Raw genomic sequence first — 24,415 nt, 5'->3', positions numbered from 1 at the left:
ATATTGTAAATCAACTATACTTCAATAAATAAATGAAACCAAAAAAAAGGCAGTTTGATCCTTGTCATTCCCACATCCTAGCCCACTCCAGCCCAACAAGAATAGTAGGAGAGTCAAGTTCCTTACAGAGTTTTCATAGCTTCCTCTTCTTTTAAGGGAAAGCAATTTTGTTATTTACTAAAATCAAAAGAATTAAAGAAATTCACAGTGAGAGAACAAATCATTTTTGTTCTTACTTGGCTGAAGGACAAAGCTTAGGACCGTTGTTTAAAATTCTGTTGTATCCAATACATATGGCAACATGTTTGCTATGAAGGTGTGCATTCTTCAGTTGATGGCCCATATGGTTACAGACCCCAATAAAAATAAGGGACTAAACTGGGAGTCATATACTTTAACTTACTACCCATTACACTACTCATTATGAATTCCTGTGGGTTGCTAAAAATATAAACACCCTTACAGATAAAATTATTCCAATCCTGATGAATCCATTCACCCCAAGTTCAATGTGAAACACTGTACTGAATGTGGGAAAAATCCCAACAACCGGGGAAAGAAAAGGAGCTTTTATAACAAAAATACTGTTTTCGAGGCCAGAATAGTCACATTAATTATGCAACGAGTGCTACTTTGCTTCAATTACCTCAGCCTCTGCATTTGAAGAGCCTTATTAAATAGTTATGTCTCTGTATATTTAAAGAAAGAGAGTTTTATTCATTTGATGAAACTATTTTTATTGTATAGGATTGCAGTATCATAATTCTACATATTGTACTTAATCGTGTCACCTCCCTTCTCTTTCTTCACCTCCCCAGCAAGGTGCACATAAAGAAGATACATATTACGTCGGCCACACAAACTTGCCAAGCAAAGTATATATGAGAAATTTCTAGAGGGGAAAAAAAACAAAAACAAACAAACGAACAAAAAAAAACAGTAGGGAGGAATCAGTGTAAAACTGCCAACTGCTCCCTGACAAAAGTTCCTCATAAGTACTTCAGCCTTCCTGTGTTTGTTTAAAGCAACTCCAAATACCATCCAGATACGTTCCCCTTGTAGTATGAATTAATTTTAGCTGACAAAGTAAAAGTCTCCATTCATCTCCAATTCTCATCAAGTAAGCAAGTTACCCCTTCCAGAGGAAGAAACTGAAGTTACTGTTCAATCTCCTTTGCTCCTTTGGTAGCTGTACAAAAACTAATTAGCTGCTTGCCTTGGAAGTTCTTTTCCTGAGAGAATCACCTTCATGCCGCTATAAAGACAGTCACGCTAACGCACATTAATTGTACTAAAAGCAAAAACTGTTAGAGCCAAATGCAAAGCCTAGCTAACATTGGCTTTTTGTGAACCACCAACAAATGGTGGTGTTTTGAAGTCTATTTATTACAATGTCACCAATTCCTTTGATGAGCTTCTCAAGATGTGAGTGTGAAACATTCCATGGCCTTTGGAACAGAAAGGAAACAATTAAAATGGAAGAGGAAGATGGCAGATCTTCCTTTGATCTTTCTTTGACCTTCCTTGGTGTAATCTGACAAAACAGTCCAGGGAGTTTTGTTAAAATTCGATGCCTTCTACAAAGAGGCCAACTGCATACATTTTACTATTTCATATAGGCAGAACTCATTTTCCTGCACTTCTGTTTATTGCACTTCATAAATATTGTGTTGTTTACAAATTGAAGGCTTCTGGCAACCCTGCCTTGAGCAAATCTATTGGCCCTATTTTTCCAATAACATTTGCTCACTTTGTGTCTCTGTGTCACATTTCTCACAATATCTTAAACTTTTTCATTATTATTATATTTGTTACGGTGGTCTTTGATTCGTAATCTTTAAGAACACTATTGTAATTGGGGGAGGGGTGCCTTGAACCACACCTGTAATCACACCCATATAAGCTACAAAACTTAATTGATTAATACTGTGTGTGTACTAAGTACTCCTCTGGCAATTTCTCCATCTCTCTCCCTCTCCTTGGGTCTTCTTATTCCCTGATATGCAACTATATTGAAATTAGGCCTGTAAATAACTGTACAATGGCCTCTAAATGTTGAAGTGAAAGGATCACACATCTTTTACTTTAAATCAAAAGCTAAACATGATTAAGCTTAGTGAAGAAGGCAAGTCTAAAGCCAAGGTAGGCTGAAATCTAGACTTCTTGTGCCAAATAGTTAAGTTGTAGATGCAAAGGAAAAGTTCTTGAAGGAAATTAAAAGTGCTACTCCAGGGACCACAAAAATGGTAAGAAAGCAAAACAGCCTTTATTACTGGTATGGAGAAAGTTTTAGTGTTCTGGATAGGTCAAACCAGCCACAGCATTCCCTTAAGTTAAAGCCTAATTCAGAGCAAGGCCTGAACTCTCTTCAATTCTGTGAAGGCTGAGAGAGGTGAGGAAGCCTCAGAAGAAAAGTTTGAACTAGCAGGTGTCGGTTCATGAGGTTTAAGGAAAGAAGTGATCTCCATAACATAAAAGTACAAGATGAAGCAGCAAGGGTTGACATGGACACTCCAGTAAGTTATCCAGAAGATGTAGCTAAGATTTTTAATAAACGTAGCTAAACTAAACAACAGATTTTCCAGTGTAGATGAGACAGCCAGTATAAACTGGAAGAAGATGTTGTCAACTAGAACTTTCATAGCTGGAGAGGAGAAGTTATTGCCTGGCTTCAAAGCTTCAAAGGACACACTAACTTTCCCGTTAGGGTCTGTTTGGTCTGACTCAGCTGGTGACTTTAAGTTGAAGCCAATGATCATTTACCATTCTGAAAATCCTAAGACCCTTAAAAATATGCTAAATCTACTCGGCCCATGCTCTATAAATGAAACAACAAAGCCTAGATGACAGCACATCTGCTTACATTGCGGCTTATTGAATAGTTTAAGATCTACTGCTCAGAAAAAGAGATTCCTTTGAAAATACTACTGCTCACTGACAATGCACCTGGTCACCCAAGAACTCTGATGGAGATGTAAAACAAGATTAATGTTGTTTACATACCTTCTAACACAACTTCCATTCTGCAGTTCATGGATTAAGGAGTAATTTCAATTTTCAAGTCTTTTTTTTTTTTAATTTTTATTACTGTTGATTTACAATGTTGCATTAGTTTCTGCTGTACGGCAAAGTGTATCAGTAACACATGTACATATATCCACTCTTTTATAGATTCTTTTTCCATATAGGTCATTACAGAGTATTGAGAAGGGTTCCTATTCTTTAAGAAATACATTTCGTAAGGCTATCACTACAATAGGTAGTGATTCCTCTGTTCGATCTGAGCAAAGTAAATTGAAAATCTTCTGGAAAGGATTCGCCATTCTAGATTTTATTAAGAACAATTGTGACTCATGAGAAGAGGTCAAAATATCAGCAACTACAGGAGTTTGGAAGAAGTTGATTCTAAGTCTCATGGATGACTTTCATGGGCTCAAGACTTCAGTGAAGGAAGCAAATGGCGATGTGGTAGAAAGAGTAAGAGAAGTAGAATTAGATGTGGAGCCTGAAGACGTGGCTGAATTGCTGCAGTGTTACGATAAAACTTCAAGATGAGAAGTCACTTCTTATGGATGAACAAAGAAAGTGGTTTCTTGAGATAGAATCTACTCCTAGTGAAGATGGTTTAAATGACAATAAAGGATTTAGAATATTATACAAACTTGGTTGGTAAAGCAGCAGCAGGATTTGAGAGGATTGACTCCAATTTTGAAAGAAGTTCTACTGTAGGTAAAATTCTATCAAACAACATTGGATGCTACAGAGAAATCGTTCCTGAACAGAAGTCATTGATGCAAACTTCACTGTTGTCTTATTTGAAGAAATTACCACAGTCAACCCAACTTTTACCAACCACCAGCCTGATCAGTTAGAGCCATCAACATCGAGACAGAACCCTCCACTAACAAAAAGATTTTGACTCACATGATGGTCAGCATATTTTAGCAACAAAGTTATTTTTTATTAAGGCATGTACATTATTTATTAGACACCATGCTGTTGCACATTAAAAGATTGCTATATAGTATAAACATGACTTTTACATGCTTGGGAAACCAAAAATTTGTGTGACTCGCTTTATTGCAATATTCACTTTATTGTAGTGGTCTGGAATGGAACGCATACTATCTTTGACTTCTGCCTGTATTAGGACACATCAATACGAGGCTAATGAAGCTCAAAGAAACGTGGCCTATTTCTATTAAAGACTTGATTAATCACAGGGTCATGTCAAAAATAATATTAGCTTTAGAAATAAGTATTAAAGCACTGTGTGGAAAGTGATAAAGTGAGTTCTGGACATTTTTCTCTGGTGATTAAAAAATGTCCTGAGTCAATTCAACACTCTTATTTTGATAAGCTACTCAGGAGACAAAGGAGTAATTTTCTTTTTAAAAAAGAAAATCAGAAATGAATAAAAGTAAAATTGGCTTGATGTTCTACTAGAGACTGACAGATTTAGACAACACTAACACTGCAAAATATAAAAAAAACATAATTAATATTTAGGTGTGAAATACGTTAGATAATTGTTTTTCAGCAAAGTGACTTTCAAGTTGTTTTGAATGTTTAAAATGCTAATTTTAAAATCAATTTATTTGGCTTTTTTTTTTCAGTATATGCTCTGCATACTAATTAGACATAAGATGAAGTCTAAAAGCCCAGGTATCAACAGAAACACAATGGGCTGAGCTGCTGCTTCAGAAGGAAAACTGTGTGACAGAAAATAAAGTTAACAAACTTGGCTATTCTAGAATTTTTTCTGTAAAAATTATACAAAGAACCCATTATTAAGTTATGCTTTTTGTTTTTAGTTATATAACCCACTTCTGTGTCTTCTGTCTGTCCTGAGTTTTTACTGTAATCTGTGGGAGAGGTAGGCTCTTGTAGAATTACTCCACATTGGCTAGCACCTAAAGCCTCAACCCTGTTTTAAAAAGACAGTAAATTTCAGAAGTCTTTGTCAGCACACATAGACATCAAAGTTTAAAAAATAGATATTTTTCTTTTTCAATCACATGGTACAGAACACTGGGATATTAACCAATTATGGTTTAAAGCATTGAGACAAACCAAAGCTTCTTTCTCTTTTTCAGAAATAAAAAGTCAGTCCTAATTACTTTTACCATCTACATTTGGTTGAAGAGTGATGGCCTTCTGGTCGTTTGAAAATACAAGTTCAGTTTTTAAAGTTCACATGGGATGCAACTTTGTTGTCCATCTATGTGGTGTTTAAAGTGTATGGCTTTCTCTTCAGTCAACAATTTAGAATATCTGTACTAAAAACTCCTCTCAAAATATTCAATTATTAATTAATTATTATGTAGATTTTCTCACAGATTCATTTAAGAAATCAGATATTCAAGAGTTAGTCTAATGGCCATATTAACTAAGCATTTTCCTAGATCCCATAAACTCCATTAATGAATTACAGTAGATACAAAGAAGTTCCTGAGCCATATTGTCTCAAATGTTGCAAAATGCTTTGTACTTTGTATAAAGATGTTCGGTTCATGCATTGTTTATTTGAACTGCATTTGTGTTTTTGCTAAAACCAGTATTGAAACCATTAGTCATTGTGTTATCAAAAGTTTCTTTTAGAGAACCACCACCTTCCTTCCCATGGTTAGTTTCTTGGGGGAAAAAACAAAACAAAACAAAGCAAAAACCAGCTATATCTCAGTAATGAATTTTCATGATTTCTGTTGTCAGACAAAGAAAACAATGTAAACCTATGTACTCTCTTTTACCTTGGCTTCCAAAAGAATTATAGGCAAATTTAGTGACAGATTGTAGTAATCTGCTCATGCCAAGCACATATTTATGTCTATCCCTGTTCCTTTTTTTTTGGTACGCGGGCCTCTCACTGTTGTGGCCTCTTCCGTTGCGGAGCACAGGCTCCGGACGCGCAGGCTCAGCAGCCATGGCTCACAGGCCCAGCCGCTCTGCAGCACGTGGGATCTTCCCGGACCAGGGCACGAACCCATGTCCCCTGCATCGGCAGGTGGACCCTCAACCACTGCGCCACCAGGGAAGCCCATACTTTTATATTTTTTAAATGAAGTTTCTGTAGTAATTCTCAAATGTATTTCTCTATAGGTAATGTGTCTTTTCTCTTTGGCTTTCTTTTATAATTTATCTTTATTTCTTGTTTTCAGAAATTCAACATGATATTCCTCAGCATAATTTTCTTTGTCTTCATTTTGCTTGGGTTCGTTGATCTTGGTTCTGTGAATTTATAGATTAAAAAAAGAGAAGGAAACATGGTGAATTTTTTTTTAATATTTTTTAAACTGTACTCCACGGGACTCTTTTTTTTTTTTTTTTCTTTATGTTATTATCCCACATGTCACTTAACTAAAGCTTTATTAAACTTTTTTTAAGTCTTTTTTTTTCTCTCTCTCTCTCTCTTTGTGCTTCAGTTTCACTAGTTTTTATTGCTATGGTTTAAAGTTCACTGATCTTTTCTTCTTCACTCTCTAATCTGCTGTTAATCTCACCCAGAACAAATTTTCATTTCAGATATTGTAACTTTCTCCCTTAGAAATTTCATTTGATCCTCCTCTCTTTTTTAAAAGCAATTTCACTTTTCTCTTTACTGTGTTCATGTTTTTCTTTAAATTCTTGGCAGTTTGCCTGTTCTTACCTGGTACTCTCATCATCTCTGTCATTTCTAAGAATATTTCAATTGACTAATTTTTCTCCTGGCTATCAGTTACATTTTTCTGTTTTTTAAATTGTTTTTATATCTGGCAATTTTTATTCAATTCTCAATGTTGCACGTGTTAAATTGTGGAGTGTCTGGATTTTGCTTTCTTCCTTCAAAGAATGTTGAGTTCTGTTTTGGCTCAGTTAAATTACTTGAAGTTCATCTTGACCATTTTAAAATTTGTTTTTAAGCTTTGTTAGGATGGGGCTAAAATAGTCTCTACTCTAGGGCTAGGTGTTACTACCATAATGTTTCTGGGACCTTTACTAAATAACCGTGGTATTTAACAAGCTAGTCAGAACTCACACATCACTTCATCTTATATAAACTCTAGAATTCATTCCATTTGCCATTCCTGGTAGTTCTTTGTCTGGTCTCATGGTGTTTCATTCTCTACATATGTGGCTTAGTATTTAGTAGCAGACTCAAAGAGACCCATGTGCAGATTTCCAGAGTGCTATTTCTGTGTAACTCCCTCTGTACTCTGCTTGACAAATCCCAGCTATTTCAGCCCCCTACACATTAATTTCTGTCTTCTTGACTTAGAATCCATGTTTTGTTTGAGTTCCCCTCCTTTCTCTGTGAAACAAAACATGCTTCCAGGCAGCAAGTCAGCGTGTTTGTAGGGCTCACTTAGTTTATTACTCTTTTCTTCGAGCCCACAGTCCTATGCTGTCTATGGATGAGTAGCTGAAAATAGTTGTTTCATATAATTTGTCTAGTTTTCTAGTTGTTTTTCAGCAGAGGTGCAAGTCAACTACCAGTCACTCTGCCATGGCCGAAGTAGAAGTCAGTGGTCTGCTTAGCATTATTCTAATACATTTAGTTATACTCTGTTTAATAATGTAATGCATGTCATATCCTTTTGTAATATAAGTGTATACATTCTATAAAATTATCCATAAAAAATAATAATAAATACTCTGAAGAAATGGAAAAGCATATTTTTGACCCAGAGAAGAGCTAACAAGTCTTTCAATGTTTCCTGGCCCCAAGAGATGGTGATAAAAGGGGATTTAAGTTTAACAAAAAGGCTATTTCTTTTCTTTCAGATGAGAAAATGTTAAAGATCTCTTCCATCCAAACTATGGAGTCAGCTTCCCTTGGAGCCCTTAAGAAAAATAAGCATCAAATGCTTGAGATACTTATCTACCTAAAAACAGAAGGAGTTTTCTGGTGGTGTGATACTTTAATTATAAAGCATTCAACAAGCTGTGAACTTTCTTTGTAATTTTATTGTCACAGAAATGGTAAAGCATTATTTTCACCAAACTTAAAAAGAAAAAAGCACCTTTTAAAATAAAAGCTACAAATATTATTTTAATTATACAAGTCTAAGATAATTAGAATGTGTTTTAGTAAAATAATTTTATTGTCTATGAGTACTCATGGCCTGTATCATTTCTCTGAATAAGGCAGGTATGCCTTAAAAGTACTAGGATTAAAAATAATGAGAGGAACCTAATCTGGAAGTAGGTATTGCTATCAAGTAAAACATAAGGGTCATTTCTACAAATACAGTCTTCAGGGATACGGTTTAAAAAGCACCACAAATAGGCACACATTTTCTTTTTTTTTTTTTTTTTGGTGGTACGCGGGCCTCTCACTGTTGTGGACTCTCCCGTTGCAGAGCACAGGCTCCGGACGTGCAGGCTCAGCGGCCATGGCTAACGGGCCTACTCACTCTGCGGCATGTGGGATTTTCCCGGACCGGGGCATGAACCTGTGTCCCCTGCATCGGCAGGCGGACTCTCAACCACTGTGCCACCAGGAAGCCCCATTTTCTTTTTTTAATGCATTTGTTTATTACAGTATTTCATTAACAGCTACATACAGAATCCTACACAGATAATCTATAGTTTAAGTCTGGCAGAACAACTTTGGATCATCATAGTCAGGAAGGAGGTAGGTTTGGTGATGTATCTCATGGACATCATTTGGTGATGTCTTTTCATGGATGTCTTTCATAATTTCCCACAAAAAATTTTTATTTTCACAGGTATTTTACACAAAGTTTAAGATGTCTGCTCAGACCTCTTTGTTGACTCACTAATATTCTTGATAAAAATCCAGTTGCACATATGGCATTGGGATGCCTGTGATGTTTGTACAACTCTCTTATTTTGTCATTCAGAAATGCACTTAAATCTGAATTCTCCAAAAAGACCTTTTTCAAACAGCATAACTAAAATAGCTAGTTTTTGTAACATCTCTTCATTTTAAATTTCTGCATGGAACTAATCATTATCCAATACTTTTGTTTGTTTACTTATTTACCTATTTATTTGTATAGTCACCAATCCTCAGTTCCCATCCCATATTCAAATGAAATGTTAAATACTTGAAGTCTGGATCTTTGTCTATGGTTAACTTATATATCCCTGGCATCTAGAACAGTCTCTGACGAGAAGAAAAGACTCAATAACTATTTGTTAATTTGTGAAATCGATAAAAGGTGGTTATTAGGGAAATAATAGTGGAGGTGAGTTCCATCTCAGAGACAATGTATAAAGAGGACCTGAACAATGGCAGTAATTGTTATTTTCCTTTTCTATAACTTCTACTACATTTTTATTACTTTTTTCAGTAGTCTACTTACGACTGCATGTGAAACTTAATCATAACAATCAATTAGAGTTGTTCTCATAAGTTATGATAATATTTAGATTTATAGATTGGGCAATTAGGATGATTGGATGGGGAAGACTGAGTCATGAATCTTAGACATAAGTCCATTTGGGCAATCAGGAAACAGTATTTAGTTGATATGGATTCAGAAAATAAATTATAGTATCACAGTGCATGTGCTCTTAAGTTGTCCTGATACAAAGTAATAAGCAAATGGAGAACATGGACACTGAGTGAGTGACATCAACATGTCCTGGGAGGCAGGCAGTGAGGAAACATCAAGGAAATTTCTCTGTAGGTCACTTGGTTCTGTGCAGGAGGTCAAGACAGGGCCAACACAAGACAGAGTCTTGGAGGAAGATGAAGGAACAAGACAGGATCACATTTCTCAGAGCTAAGACAACTAAGTATTTGCCATTCATTTGCAAGCCCACAGCAACTAATTCCTCCAACGTTGAGCTGGGACTCACATGAGATATTTTAAGAAGAGATTATGGAATCAATTAATGACTTGTACACTTACTAGCTGAATACTTTGGGCCCATTACTTTAGTTTTCCAAACCTTAGTTTCTTCATTCCTAAAATGGAATGATATCTACCTCATTAGATTGTTAGGAGAATTAAAGATCATCTATGGAAATAACTCAATCTAAAGCCTGCTGTTTGGTAACTACTATATGAAGTGTCACTTTGATGATTATTAATATTTCCGGACATAGTCAATCTCAAGAACTGGAGAGGCCTGATCAGGCAGAGCATTTGTGTCATGTTGGGCAGCTGTGAGGACTTTAAGCTGCAGAGAATTGGGCCTCTTTGGGCTGCATGCTCCTTTAAAGTCCCTAGAATGAATTTGGCTAAGACCTTCACGCTTCATGGAAGCAGTCCAATGTAGGGTGTTAACCCACACGTTAGAGCTATTTTATTTTTCAATTATTGATCCCTGTCAAAGTTGCAGAAAAGATGTATCTGAAGATCAAAATGTAAACAGTACCTATTAAAATAATTTGTCATAAAACATAGGATAATTTGAAGTCAAAATTTTTAGGCATTGGCTGACCTTGGAAAGAAATGTACTACCTACTAAGACACATCCTAGAGTGGAAATTGAGTGATTTTGGTTTAGCATCGAGATTTCATTATTCTGGGGGACCTTCAAGATGGCGGAGGGGTAGGAAGTGGAGATCACCTTCCTCTCCACAGATACATCAGAAATACATCTACACGTGGAACAACTCCTACAGAACACCTACTGAGTGCTGGCAGAAGACCTCAGACCTCCCAAAAGGCAAGAAAGTCCCCACGTACCTGGGTAGGGCAAAAGAAAAAAGAAAAAACAGAGACAAAAGAATAGGGACGGGACCTGTACCAGTGGGAAGGAGCTGTGAACGACGAAAGGTTTCCACACCCTAGGAAGCCCCTTCGTGGGTAGAGACTGCGGGTGGCGGAGGGGGAAGCTTTGGAGCCATGGAGGAGAGCGCAACCACAGGGGTGCGGGGGGCAAAGCGGAGAGATTCCCGCATGGAGGATCGGTGCTGGCCAGCACTCACCAGCCCGAGAGGCTTGCCTGCTCACCTGCCGGGGCGGGCAGGGCTGGAGCTGAGGCTCGGGCTTTGGTCGGATCCCAGGGAGAGGACTGGGGTTGGCGGTGTGAACACAGCCTGAAGGGGCTAGTGCGCCATGGTTAGTCGGTAGGGAGTCCAGGAAAAAGTCTGGAGCTGCCGAAGAGACAAGAGACCATTGTTTCATGGTGCGCGAGGAGAGGGGATTAAGAGCGTCAGCGCAGACCCCAGAGACGGGCATGAGATGCTAAGGCGCTGCTGCCACCACCAAGAAGCCTGTGTGTGACCACAGGTCACTCTCCACACTGCCCCTCCCAGGAGACTGTGCACCCCACCATCACCAGAGTCCCGTGATCCAGGGACAACTTCCGCGGGAGAACGCACGGCATGGCTTAGGCTGGTGCAACGTCACGCTAGCCTCTGCTGCCGCAGGCTCGCCCCGCATCCGTGCCCCTCCCTCGCCCCAGCCTGAGCTCCCGAATCAGCTGCTCCTTTAACCCCTCCTGTCTGAGTGAAGAACAGACACCCTCAGGCTACCTACATGCAGAGGTGGTGCCAAGTCAAAGCTGAACCCTGGGCGCTGTGCGCACAAAGAAGAGAAAGGGAAATCTCTCCCAGCAGCCCTCAGAAGCAGTGGATTAAAGCTCCACAATCAACTTGATGTACCTGCATCTGTGGAATACCTGAGTAGATAACAAATCTTCCCAAAATTGAGGAGGTGGACTTTGGGAGTAACTGTAGACTTGGGGTTTGCTTTCTGCATCTAATTTGTTTCTGGTTTTGTTTATCTTAGTTTGGTATTTAAAGATTATTATCATTGGTAGATTTGTTTATTGATTTGGTTGCTCTCCTCCTTTGTGTGTGTGTATATATATATACATATATATATGTATATATATATATTTTTTTTCATCCTTTCGAGAGTGTGTATGTGTATGCTTCTTTGTGTGATTTTGTCTGTATAGCTTTGTTTTTTACCATTTGTCCTAGGGTTCTGTCTGTCGTTTTCATTTTTTTTTTTATAGTTTTTAGCATTTGTTATCATCGGTGGATTTGTTTATTGGTTTGTTTGCTCTCTTCTTTCTTTCTTTTATTACTTTTCTATTTTTTTTATTTTTAATAATATATTTTTTAAAAATTTTAATTTTAATAACTATTTTATTTTTTCTTTCTTTCTTTCCTTTTTTTTCTCCCTTTTTTTCTGAGCTGTGCAGCTGACAGTCTTGGTGCTCTGGCTGGGTGTCAGGCATGAGCTTCTTAGGTGGGAGACCTGAGTTCAGGACATTGGTCAACAAGAGACCTCCTGGCGCCCTGTAATATCAAATGGAAAAAGCTCTCCCAGACATCTCCATCTCAACGCTAATACCCAGCTCCACTCAATGACCAGCAAACTCCAGTACTGGACATCCCATGCCAAACAACTAGCAAGACAGGAACAAAACCCCACCCATTAGCAGAGAGGCTGCCTAAAATCATAATAAGGTCACAGACACCCCAAAACACACCACCGGATGCAGTCCTGCCCACCAGAAAGACAAGATCGAGCCTCATCCACCGGAACACAGGCACTAGTCCCCTGCACCAGGAAGCCTACATGACCCATTGAACCAACCAGAAAGTAAGCACAGAGGGAACTTACCTCAATATAATAAAGGCCATAGCTGACAAACCCACAGCCAACATTGTTCTCAGTGGTGAAAAACTGAAACCATTTCCACTAAGATCAGGAAGAAGACAAGGTTGCCAACTCTCACCACTATTATTCAACATAGTTTTGGAAGTTTTAGCCATAGCAATCAGATAAGACAAAGAAATAAAAGGAATCCAAATCAGAAAAGAAGAAGTAAAACTGTCACTGTTTGTCATTGACATGATAATATACATAGAGAATCCTAAAGACACTACCAGAAAACGACTAGATCTAATCAATGAATTTCGCCAAGTAGCAGGATACAAAATTGATGCACAGAAATCTCTTGCATTCCTATATACTAATGATGAAAAATCTCAAAGAGAAATTAAGGAAACACTCCCATTACCATTGCAACAAAATGAATAAAATACCTATAAATAAACCTACCTTAGGAGACAAAAGACCTATATGCAGAAAACTGTAAGACATTGATGAAAGAAATTAAAGATGATACAAACAGATGGAGAGATATACCATGTTCTTGGATTGGAAGACTCAACATTGTGAAAATGACTCTACTACCCAAAGCAATCTACAGATTCAATCCAGTGCCTATCACACTACCAATGGTGTTTTTCACAAAACTAGAACAAAGAATTTCACAGTTTGTATGGAAGCACAAAACACCCCAAATAGACAAACTGATATTGAGAAAGAAAAACGGAGTTGGAGGAATCAGTCTTCCTGACTTCAGACTCTACTACAAAGCTACAGTAAACTAGATAGTATGGTACTGACACAAAAAAAGAAATAAATATCAATGGAACAGAATAGAAAGCCCAGAGATAAACCCACGCACATATGGTCACCTTATCTTTGATAAAGGAGGCAAGAATATATAATGGAGAAAACAGCCTCTTTAATGAGTGGTGCTGGGAAAACTGGACAGCTACATGTAAAGGAGTGAAATTAGAACATTTCCTAACACTGTATACAAAAATAAACCCCAAATGGATTAAAGACCTAAATGTAAGGCCAGACACTATCAAACTCTTAGAGGAAAACATAGGCAGAACACTCTATGACATAAATCACAGCAAGATCCTTTTTGACCCACCTCCTAGAGAAATGGAAATAAAAACAAAAATTAAAAAATGGGACCTAATGAAACTTAAAAGCTTTTGCACAGCAAAGGAAACCATAAACAAGATGAAAAGACAACCCTCAGAATGGGAGAAAATATTTGCAAATGAAGCAACTGATAAAGGATTAATCTCCAATGTTTACAAGCAGCTCATGCAGGTCAATATCAAAAGCACAAACAACCCAATCCAGAAATGGGCAGAAGACGTAAATAGACATTTCTCCAAAGAAGATATACAGATTGCCAACAAACACATGAAATGATGCTCAACATCACTAATCATTAGAGAAATACAAATCAAAACTACAATGAGGGCTTCTCTGGTGGCCCAGTGGTTGAGAGTCTGCCTGCTGATGCAGGGGGCATGGGTTCATGCCCTGGTCTGGGAGGATCCCACACGCCACGGAGTGGCTGGGCCCGTGAGCCATGGCAGCTGAGCCTGTGCATCCGGAGCCTGTGCTCTGCAACAGGAGAGGCCACAACAGTGAGAGGTCCGTGTGCCACACAAAAAAATCTACAATGAGTCATCATCTCACACCAGTCAGAATGGCCAGCATTAAAAATCTACAAAAAATAAATGCTGGAGAGGGTGTGGAGAAAAGGGAACACTCTTGCCCTGTTGGTGGGAATGTAACTTGATACAGCCACTATGGAGAACAGTATGGATGTTCCTTAAAAAAACTAGAAGTAGAACTACCATATGACCCAGCAATCCCAGTACTTAACATATACCCTGAGAAGACCATAATTCAAAAAGAAACATGTACCACAATGTTCATTGCAGCACTATTTAGAACAGCCAGGACATGGAAACAACTTAAGTGTCCATTGACAGATGAATGGGTAAAGAAGATGTGGCACATATATACAATGGAATATTACTCAGCCATAAAAAGAAAAGAAATCGAGTTATTTGTAGTGAGGTGGATGGACCTAGAGTCTGTCATACAGAGTGAAGTAAGTCAGAAAGAGAAAAGGAAATACCATATGCTAACACATATTTATGGAATTAAAAAAAAAAAAACTGGTTCTGAAGAACCTAAGGGTAGAACAGGAATAAAGATGCAGACGTAGAGAATGGACTTGAGGACACAGGGATGGGGAAGGGTAATCTGGGACGATGTGAGAGAGTGGCATGGACATATATACACTACCAAATGTAAAATAGATAGCTAGTGGGAAGCAGCCACATAGCACAGGGAGATTAGCTCTGTGCTTTGTGTCCAACTAGAGGGGTGGGATAGGGAGGGTGGGAGAGAGACACAAAAGGGAGGAGGCATGGGGATGTATGTATATGTATAGCTGATTCACTTTGCTATACAGAAGAAACTAATACACCATTGTAAAGCAATTGTACTCCATTAAAGATGTTAAAAAAAGATAAAAGAGATTTCATTTTTCTTGGGTGGGGGATATCAGTAATTATACTCTTTCAAAATATTTCATAACATTATTTCTTTTTCAATGCCTCCCACTAAAGTAGTTAAAAACTAACTCTATTTCTTTAAAAAAAGAAACTTTAAACTAAAAACAGACGTAATTGAATTTTGATCAAAAGTAATTTTTTAAGCAATGGGGTATTGCTTAATATTTTCCTCCAGAGAATTTATGAAAACACAGTTTTATACTGTGATCCTAGAAATCAATTTCAAACTAATTGAGAAAATTTTGACCATGCCAAATTTTCATTTCAAGTAAGGAGGAACAATTAATTGATTTTAAACAATTTTATAATTCAAAGGAGAAAAAGAATAATAATTAGCAAAGTCACCTGAATACTTCTTTAAAAGGTAAAATTAAACCTTTTTCTTGATGACATAAAATCAAAAGTACATTTACCACTTCAAAAAGTCCTATAAGGCATAATTAAAGGAAATGATATACTCATTAAAACTGATAAAATAGTATTTCCCCTTTTTGTTTTCATTATGTTTTATGGCATGAATTAAGGATTCTTGATATTAGGTTTTGGGAGAAAAATATATACTCTGTATACAAAAGATGACATATCTATGCCGATTATCTAATTTCTCAGCTTTAAAAGCACTTTATTATCATTAAAACACTGCATTATGTATCCAAATTACAGTTGTGGAAGTTGCTCAGTAGCAAATGATTGATTTAGTTATTGTCACAATTCAGGGGCACTCCACGGAGTTTCAAAGATGACTTCATTAGGAAATGTTTGGGAAGCCTGAATTCCCTTGGCCTTGAAGCACTACACAGTGAACCATACAGATGAAAGTGAGGGCACAGTTGGAGCCACTAGTGTGTTCTTGGGGAGGACATTTTCAGCACTTCTCCAAGTGGGTGTTTCAGGGACTGTTGATAGAAACATGCATTTTCAGATACATTCACAGAGAGAAATGAGATATTTTGACTGAGATATATAATCCTGTCTTGCTTTGTAGCAAAAAGGCAGTAAAGTGTTGCTTCAGGGTCAAGTAACAGAAAAGTCATCAGTTAGTGGAAGGCAAGGCGTTCATGCAGCAACAGAACAGAGTGGACAGAATGTGAATTAGGCTGAAGTCAAGGAATACAAAGGAAAACAACAACAGCCACACAAGACTGGAAGGACTAGCGTCCTGTGCCCATGGACCACATTACAAAAGAAGATATTACTAACATTGACGGATTCTGAACCATCCAAAGTACAAACAAATAAAGGTCTCCTGCCAGAGGAGGTTGCTATACTTTAATTTGTTTTCCTTAGAGAAAACTTGATTTCTAAATGGATTTTGAAAATGCAAAGAATGTCCTTTGCCTTCAACACTTGCAAAAAATCTATGATACTGTAAGGAGAGAGAGCCTTTCTGAGACACATGCAGCTTGTCAGTACATAGCTACTGGTACAAAGCAAGGATCAGTAGGGCAACACTGGGAAACTTGACCTGTGGAGATGTTAGTGTCTGTTTGATTCACTACAATGAAAACTCCTGCATTGGCTGTTTTTTTCCCCTTTGATTTTCCATGGCTTCTAAATTACACAGCAAACAATTATGGGCATATAATATATGCCAGAATCTATGCTAGAGATTCAGATTTGAAAGACACATCTCCCCAAAGGTAATTTCAAAGAGAATTGTAGGAAATTAAGTCATATTACTGCTCTCAAGTAGATAATACGTTGGTAGACGCTGACATTAGCTGTGAAGAGAAAAAATTTTAAAAAGGAATAAGGTTGCTTATAGTGAAATTGTGATTCTATAGTGAAACTGTTAATCTTATTGCTTATTTTATTGTTCTGATCTTAGATTATAATAATAATAATAGCAATATAGAGATAAGGATTCTTTTCCTCTTTTTTCTAAACCTTTAACACAATGAGGTAGTGTGTTCTTTTCATTTGAAGAAACTCAAAGCTTTTATAAAGCTCCCCTCTACAAAAATAAAATAAAACTAACATGTAATGTAGCTTTTAATTTGATTTTGATAGCACAGACCTAAATCATAAGAATATTACTAAAATGTACAAGGGATAAACTACAGTATTCTTTTTTAACTTTTAAAAAGACATTGCCAAGGTGATTTGCATAATTGAAATTCTATATTTATAACTGCAGATGTGCCACAAAATTCATGCTAGCAGCCAGATTGTTAAAACTCTCACAGTTTCATGAAAGGGAAGGTTTGCCCAAATTCTCGCTGGTTCCCACATAAATAAAGCTGTTTTGGGAAACAGAATAGAAAGATCTTTTTATTTCAAAGCACCTGTAAAGAAATAAAGCATTATAAAAGAAAAAAAAATGGTCAAATAGAATACATGAAGACCAAAAAGATTAAATAATCTGCTACTATTAGCCTTTGATATTTATAAATATTGGAAAATCTTTATATTTTAGCTTTTGCTTTATTTAGAAATCAATTTAAGGAGTCATTAAGAAATATAAGGTTTAACCTATTACAGTTGGATTTTTATTTGTGGCCTTGGCAGCTTTAACGTCTGTATGTTGTGGATATGATTTCATGTGCACAATAATTTTAAAAAGCATATTGAAGTCTTTTATTTGCCAAGTACAGTTTGATTGTGGAGTGTCCAAGTCATTTTTCTTTGGGCCCATTCAGTCTTCAATGCCATTTCTAAGAAAGGAAGAAAGATTGCAGATACAGAGTTCACTGAATTGACAGTGAAAACAATCTTTTAGAATTTTTGACACAATTTTGCTTTTATCTTAAAGTAAAAGTGACTAGTTTAGCTCTCGGTAACATATTTTAATAATTATTTTCAATGTGCCATAAGGTCAGATTTTTAGTTCTTTAATATATTAAAAAGAAGAACTAGGGGCTTCCCTGGTGGCGCAGTGGTTGGGAGTCCGCCTGCCGATGCAGGGGACACGGGTTCGTGCCCCGGTCCGGGAGGATCCCGCATGCCGCGGAGCGGCTGGGTCCGTGAGCCATGGCCGCTGAGCCTGCGCGTCTGGAGCCTGTGCTCCGCAACGGGAGAGGCCACGGCAGTGAGAGGCCCATGTACTGCAAAAAAAAAAAAAAAGAAGAACTAAAAATAGGCCAACTTTAGTAGAGTATTATTTTTCATTTTGGAAACCTAAGTACTTGTAATGAGTGTTATGTGTTGAATTGTGTCTCCAATAAAAAGATATGTGGATGTCCTAACTCCCAGTACCTCAGACGGTGACCTTATTTGGAAATAGGGTCATTGAAGCTGTCATTAGTTAACTTAAGATGTAACTGGTTAATTTAATGTGAGTTAATCCAATATGACTGGTGTTCTCATAAGAGGAAAGACACACAGGGAGGAGACACAGAGGGAAGACAGCCTTATAAGAAGAGGAGAGAAACACATGTGAAGACACATAGACACACAGATACCAAGAGAAGATGGCCACGTGAAGACAGAGGCAAAGATTGGAGTTTGCTGCCATAAGCCAAGGATTTATGACTTTAGGATTTAGGACTGCTAGTAGCTGGAATAGGCAAGAAAGTTTCCTCCCCTAGAAGATTTGGAGTGAACATACCTGCAGGCACCTTGATTTTGGACTTTTAGCCTCCAGAGTTGTGAGGCAATAAATTTCAGTTGTTTTAAGCCTCCTAGGTTGAGGCCATTTGTTACATTGACCTAGGACACGGTTACAGTGACTCTGAGAAATGTTCAAATTTTATTAATACAGCCATTCAAGAAGATGTTCCTTGGAGATCTGCCCAAGGCCACACAGCCACCAGCTGTTACCTCCTCTACCATCCTCAAGCAACTTTGTGCCTAGAATCCTTACTTATCAAATAAGCAATTGTTTATCTTTACTCTCCTTGCTTTCCTTTTGCTTTAGAGGTAATCATACACATTCTTCCTCTTCATTTATCTCTCAATATTTTTCTTCCTTATCTGCCATTATCATTATCATCTTCATCATGACAAGACTTGAGTCCTATCTTTGTCAAACCCTATCTTAGATTGATAACTCCAAAATCATGTGGTCATCGAGAGATTAAATAAGATTCATAGCAGATAGTAGGATGTTAATTTCCCACTCTTGCCACCAGAGTATTTGTAGATGAATCCATAAGCATGTAAATTATGGAAATGTGATCATTTCATTTTTGAGATTTAAAGCTCATCTTAAGTTACATTCAAATCAATGACGTTTTTCCATTTGGTAGGGAAAAAAAAATCTTTATTCTCTTTTCTTAAGTGTCTGCCACCAAAAGTTTAATGTAAATAGCTGCTCCAAACAGTTCTGTGCTCACTGACCTCCTTTGTCTGATGAAGAGAATAAGGTCTTTTTGAGACAATTGGTGTGGTTTCAGGGGTTAAACAATCCTGCCTATTGAGGAATGCATTAGATAGTGTGAAGACTAAGCTGTTAAACAAAGCAGCCCCAAAATCCAGGATTTGAAGGAAACATAAGTTTATTGCTCACTCACTGTTTACTTTAGCAGTAAACAATGTAGATTGGAAGAAGGCTCTGGTCCATGCAGTCTCTTAGTGTCCACGGTTTTCTCATTTTTTTGGTTTTCTCCCTCCTAGTGCATTGTCCTCATCTGAATGTTCAAAGCTATGTTTCTTACAAGGGGCAAAAGAAGGGATATGGAGGAACATATTCCTGATTATCTAACATTCAGATCTAGAATTAGAACTCATCACATCTGCTCATATTTCACTGACAAGAACTTAATTACATGACCCATATGACTACATTAGCTTCAAGAGGACTATGAAATATAGATTTTCCCTGGGCAGGCATGTTTCTAGTTAAGACTTTCATACAGAGGAAGGTGAGAAAGAATTTCAGTGAACAGTAGCAGTCTCTTCCAAAGAGACGTTATCAATATAAACTGAAATATTTGTTTTCTATCAGGAACTTAAATGACTTAACAGTATATGGAGAACCTACAAAAGACATTGAAACAATTTCTAGTTATAGTAATACTGGCATTAAAGATGTCATGTTATCCCTTATCAATATTAGTACCATTTAAGCATTTTTCAAAACAAAATTTGATACACAATTTTAAGATTAAATTAGCTTCCATTTGAAAGGATCCTGAAAAATAATATGGCAAGTAAATTGGGTATCATTTAATAAATTTGTTGAAAGAACAAATCAGGAAAGCAAAGTCTATGGATTTTCCTAGAACATCTCTTCTGAGATCATTAGAGAATATTTAAGATTGCAGGAGAGATTGCAGTGTGTGTCTTCTTGCCCCTCACTGGTTAAGAGAGAAAGAGAGAAATGAGAGAGAGAGAGAACCTCATGTAACAAAATAAATTTATTAAGAAGTGGAGAGGTACGAGAGCAACAATGAATCTGGTTTGCTAGAGAAATAAATTTGGAGGTCACAGAAAAATCCTGTTCTTGCATGTGATAATTCCTCTACTCCCTCCCTTCACTCAGTGAATTCCTTTTTTTGTTCCAAAAACTACCACCTTTGATTAGTACATTAATTCCCATCATGAAGTTTCTAGTGTCCATGTTTTTATTCTCTCCTGACTCAATAAAGCAGTTGCTAGCAAGCTTTGCAAATTATATCACGTATTATTTTGGTTTTATTCATTAGACAAACTGCTTCCTAAAAAGTGTTTCATGCTATATCTACATTTTGAAAATCAAATTAAATTTGTATTGATTCAGGTTTTTGTTAGCTGTTGTTTTTATGTGTTGTTTTTCTCCTGAGTAATTTATGGTGTTCCTAAGGGTGCTCTGGAATATCACAAAAATAAGGTTGGAAATCATCACTCTCAAAGGATTAAAATTGCAGTTATGATCAGTGCATTCCTCCAAGCCCTGGCAGAAAAAAGGTAACAGCCATCATTTGGGCTTCTAAATTCTTCCATTGTATTTGCAGAGATCTCATCATGAAATATTTCTCTGAGACATCACACTATGAAACTATTTTCTCAGGTAGGATGAAAACACTAACTTTCATCATAATAATGGCCATGAGTGATGACAAGAAACTTAATCATCAAAGAGATTCAGTTGTGTCATTTACACTCTATTTACTAAAATAAGAAAGAAGATTGTACTGTTCCAGAAAATAAAATTAATTCTACCAGGAAGGCCAAACTAAAAAACAAATAAATATTTCAAGGTTACTCTTAATCTAAAAACTAAGTTTGTCAGCATACCCTTGTGGAAAATATTCCAGGTATATCCACTTGCCCTTCTCCTTCATTGTGGGCAGGTCTGACTTTGAATAGCCAATGCACCTATGCTTCTTTGCCTGTGTGTTCCCTCTGGTCTCCTGAGCCTATTCTATCTACAGGCAAAACTAAACCAGCCTGGGTAAGTGCTAAGCAAGCCCCTGGGGACAAAAATAAGTGTCCCAGCAGCAACTCTCTTGGTAATAGAACTCCCTAGTTGTATTCTATGCTTTTCTCAGAGTTCCTCTGAAAGACTAAGCAACTTGCTTCCTAATATACCATATGGCCAGTCCACTTCTCCTTTTTACCAGTCCACTTTCCTACTAGTAGGACCTGGGATCACCTCCCAAACTTCTCACATTCTAATCCTTTACCCAAGGTAAGTTTCTGTGGGAATGGAAAACAAGACCAAGTCCAACCACCGAGCATTCTGGTAAATCTATGTTTATTATTCTTTTCCATTCAGAGATCTATTTTCCTTAGCCCTGTGTTAGCCTAGCATAACTGCCACGTGTGATGACTAAACTACGAAGATGACAAAGTCCTAAAAGACCATTTAACTCCCCCTGCTCTCCATTTCATAGATGAGGAAACTGAAGTAGAGAGATAAATGTTTTTTCTTGGGTCGTGGACCACCTAGTGGTGAAGAACACAGGGTCAAGTAATTTCTCCACTTGGTTTGAATCTTAGCTCCACCTACTTGTTAGCATTTATTAGCATATCTATTAGGTTTAGACAAATGTGGAAGTGGGAGATGTAATTAAAGTATACAAAATAAGAAAAGAAATGGTCCTTGATCTCAAGTAAAATAAAACTGGATAAGCATGAGATGAACAATTATAGGAAGAGAAGTGTTTTATATATAGAGAGACAATATAGAGGTCAATAATAGTATACAAACATAAATCTACACTATAGAACATTACATTCTGAAGAGTACAGGCTCGTGAGTTATACTACTTCACTTGAATCCTGGCTCCACATTTTATTGGCTAAGTGATTTTGGGGAGATTGCTTAACTTTTTCTTGCTGCCAAATCCTCATCTGAGAAATGCGGATAATAATAAAATGATAGCACCTAGCTCAGAGGATCCAAAGGGATATAAAGTAACCAGTGCATACTAAACTCAATAAACATTAATTTCCATTATTATTATTGGCAAGGTAGCCATGGTGGAGAAATCCCAGGTTCAAAACTCTCCCCATCATGCATCATACACCATCAGTAGTGGTGGAAACTAACATCTAAATCCATATCTAAGGTGTAATTACTACAACAAATTAAAGACTCCCTTCCTTCCATGGGTATACTAACAAATTCATGGTTTGAATGGTTTTTCTCATTTAAAATGTCATAAAGTACAGTTTATTTTGCAGCATTTTTTTTCCTTTCTGACACAGAGTAGAAAAACTATTTTATGTGTTTCCTCTGCTTAATAAACTGAGCTCTTTAATCTTAAGATTATGCTTGATTAGGAGAATCAAAGCTGTAAAACTTGACATATAATATCAAGGTGCAACTTAAAATCTAAATACACCATGTAAGTTCAGGATATGTTCATGGTAAACATTTTTTGATAATTAAAAACATGTCAATAAGTGGACAAGCAGCAGTGAATATAGAGTGAGTTGGCGCAGATATATCTTTCATTCTCGAATGAATGAATTCCTTATTCCTGGAATCTCTATTGCTTATTCAATATTCTTTGTTCCCCATATTCATATATTTTTTAAAGTATCATTTTTTTGAAATTTACCTTAATGTTGTAAACACACTTCACATGCAAAAGACTGCAGTTGAGACTAGGAAAGTGTAGAATGCTTCCTCAAATTTATCTTCCATACTCTTTTAATAAGAAGAGGCTCAGGAGAGACATAAAAATAAAATTATTGACTCATCTGAAATTAAAAGATCCTCACTGTGTTTTCTTCAAGAAATGTAGCATGACTCTTATTAAATAATGATTTTCCAATTTTAATTACATTAAATTCTATCATCCTAAATTCCTGCTGTCATTTTAATTAAAAGGAAATCTCTCATTTTCTGTTCAGAAGGCCTGTTTTGGTGCAGTTAAACTATTTCCATATAATCTGCCAGAGGTGTTTTGCATTTTAAAGTCAGTGAAGTTTTTTTTTTTTTTTTTTAACTGAAAGATTAAAATTAAAGTGCTTAAAATTCCTTGCAGGTGGTATGTAAGATAAGACACATATACTTGCTAGAGCACTTAATCCAATGGAGGGAAAAAAATACCCTCAGATGTATATATTGCTAAAACATAAATACACAGGCTAGTGCAACCAAGTATTGATATTTAAAAAAAAAATTCTTGTGAACAGATACAAAATCTTAAACATGCTTTTAAGAATATGTAACATCCTGTGTAGGGAGACACTATCAGTGGTGTCCTCATTAATTAAGTGGTGTCCTTAATGAGGAAGTGTCTTCTTCCTCATTAAGACATTACAAACTCTGTTCAACTACTTAGGGTGCTTATTTTTCAAATTTGATGACAACATTCTGTGATGGCAGATTGGACATTCCATAGGACTGTGACTGCATGGTTCCATTCAATAGATATATTTTAAACAATTAGCATTAACAAAATATGTAAGCAGGAAATAGAATAAAAGGATAAAAACTAGGAAAAGAAATGTTCCCTTTTTCTCAGGCAAAATAAAACTGAGTGAACACAGTATAAGATGAATGATCAGAATCAGATGTGTTTTATAGAGAAAGAGAAAATATAGAGATAATGGACAGTTCACAGACATACACCTAAACCCCAGATTATGCATTTGTTCATTTATCCCTTCTCAAGTGTACTTAAAAAATACTTTTTGAACACCTGATATAGTTAAATCATAGTGTGCGTGTTGGTAATACAAAGACTAATAAACTTTGATTAGCATAATAGAGATACAGTATGTTTGAAATTACCTTAATATGGTGTAGCACATGATAAGTGGAACTCAAAAACCAGAGGTAAAATTAATTTGTTTTGGGAGCCTGTATGGGAGAGATTATTTCAACCTGGGAAGTCCAGGGATGTTTCATAAAAAATGTATGGTTTGAAAATAATATAATAATTTTCACTAAATAATTATGTTTTTCCTGCCTAATATAAGTCTAACCTAAGTTCCAGC

This window comes from Tursiops truncatus, chromosome 4 (genome assembly GCF_011762595.2).
Source record: "Tursiops truncatus isolate mTurTru1 chromosome 4, mTurTru1.mat.Y, whole genome shotgun sequence".
In the NCBI taxonomy this organism is placed as follows: Eukaryota; Metazoa; Chordata; class Mammalia; order Artiodactyla; family Delphinidae; genus Tursiops; species Tursiops truncatus.
Note: the sequence above shows the minus strand (reverse complement) of the source record.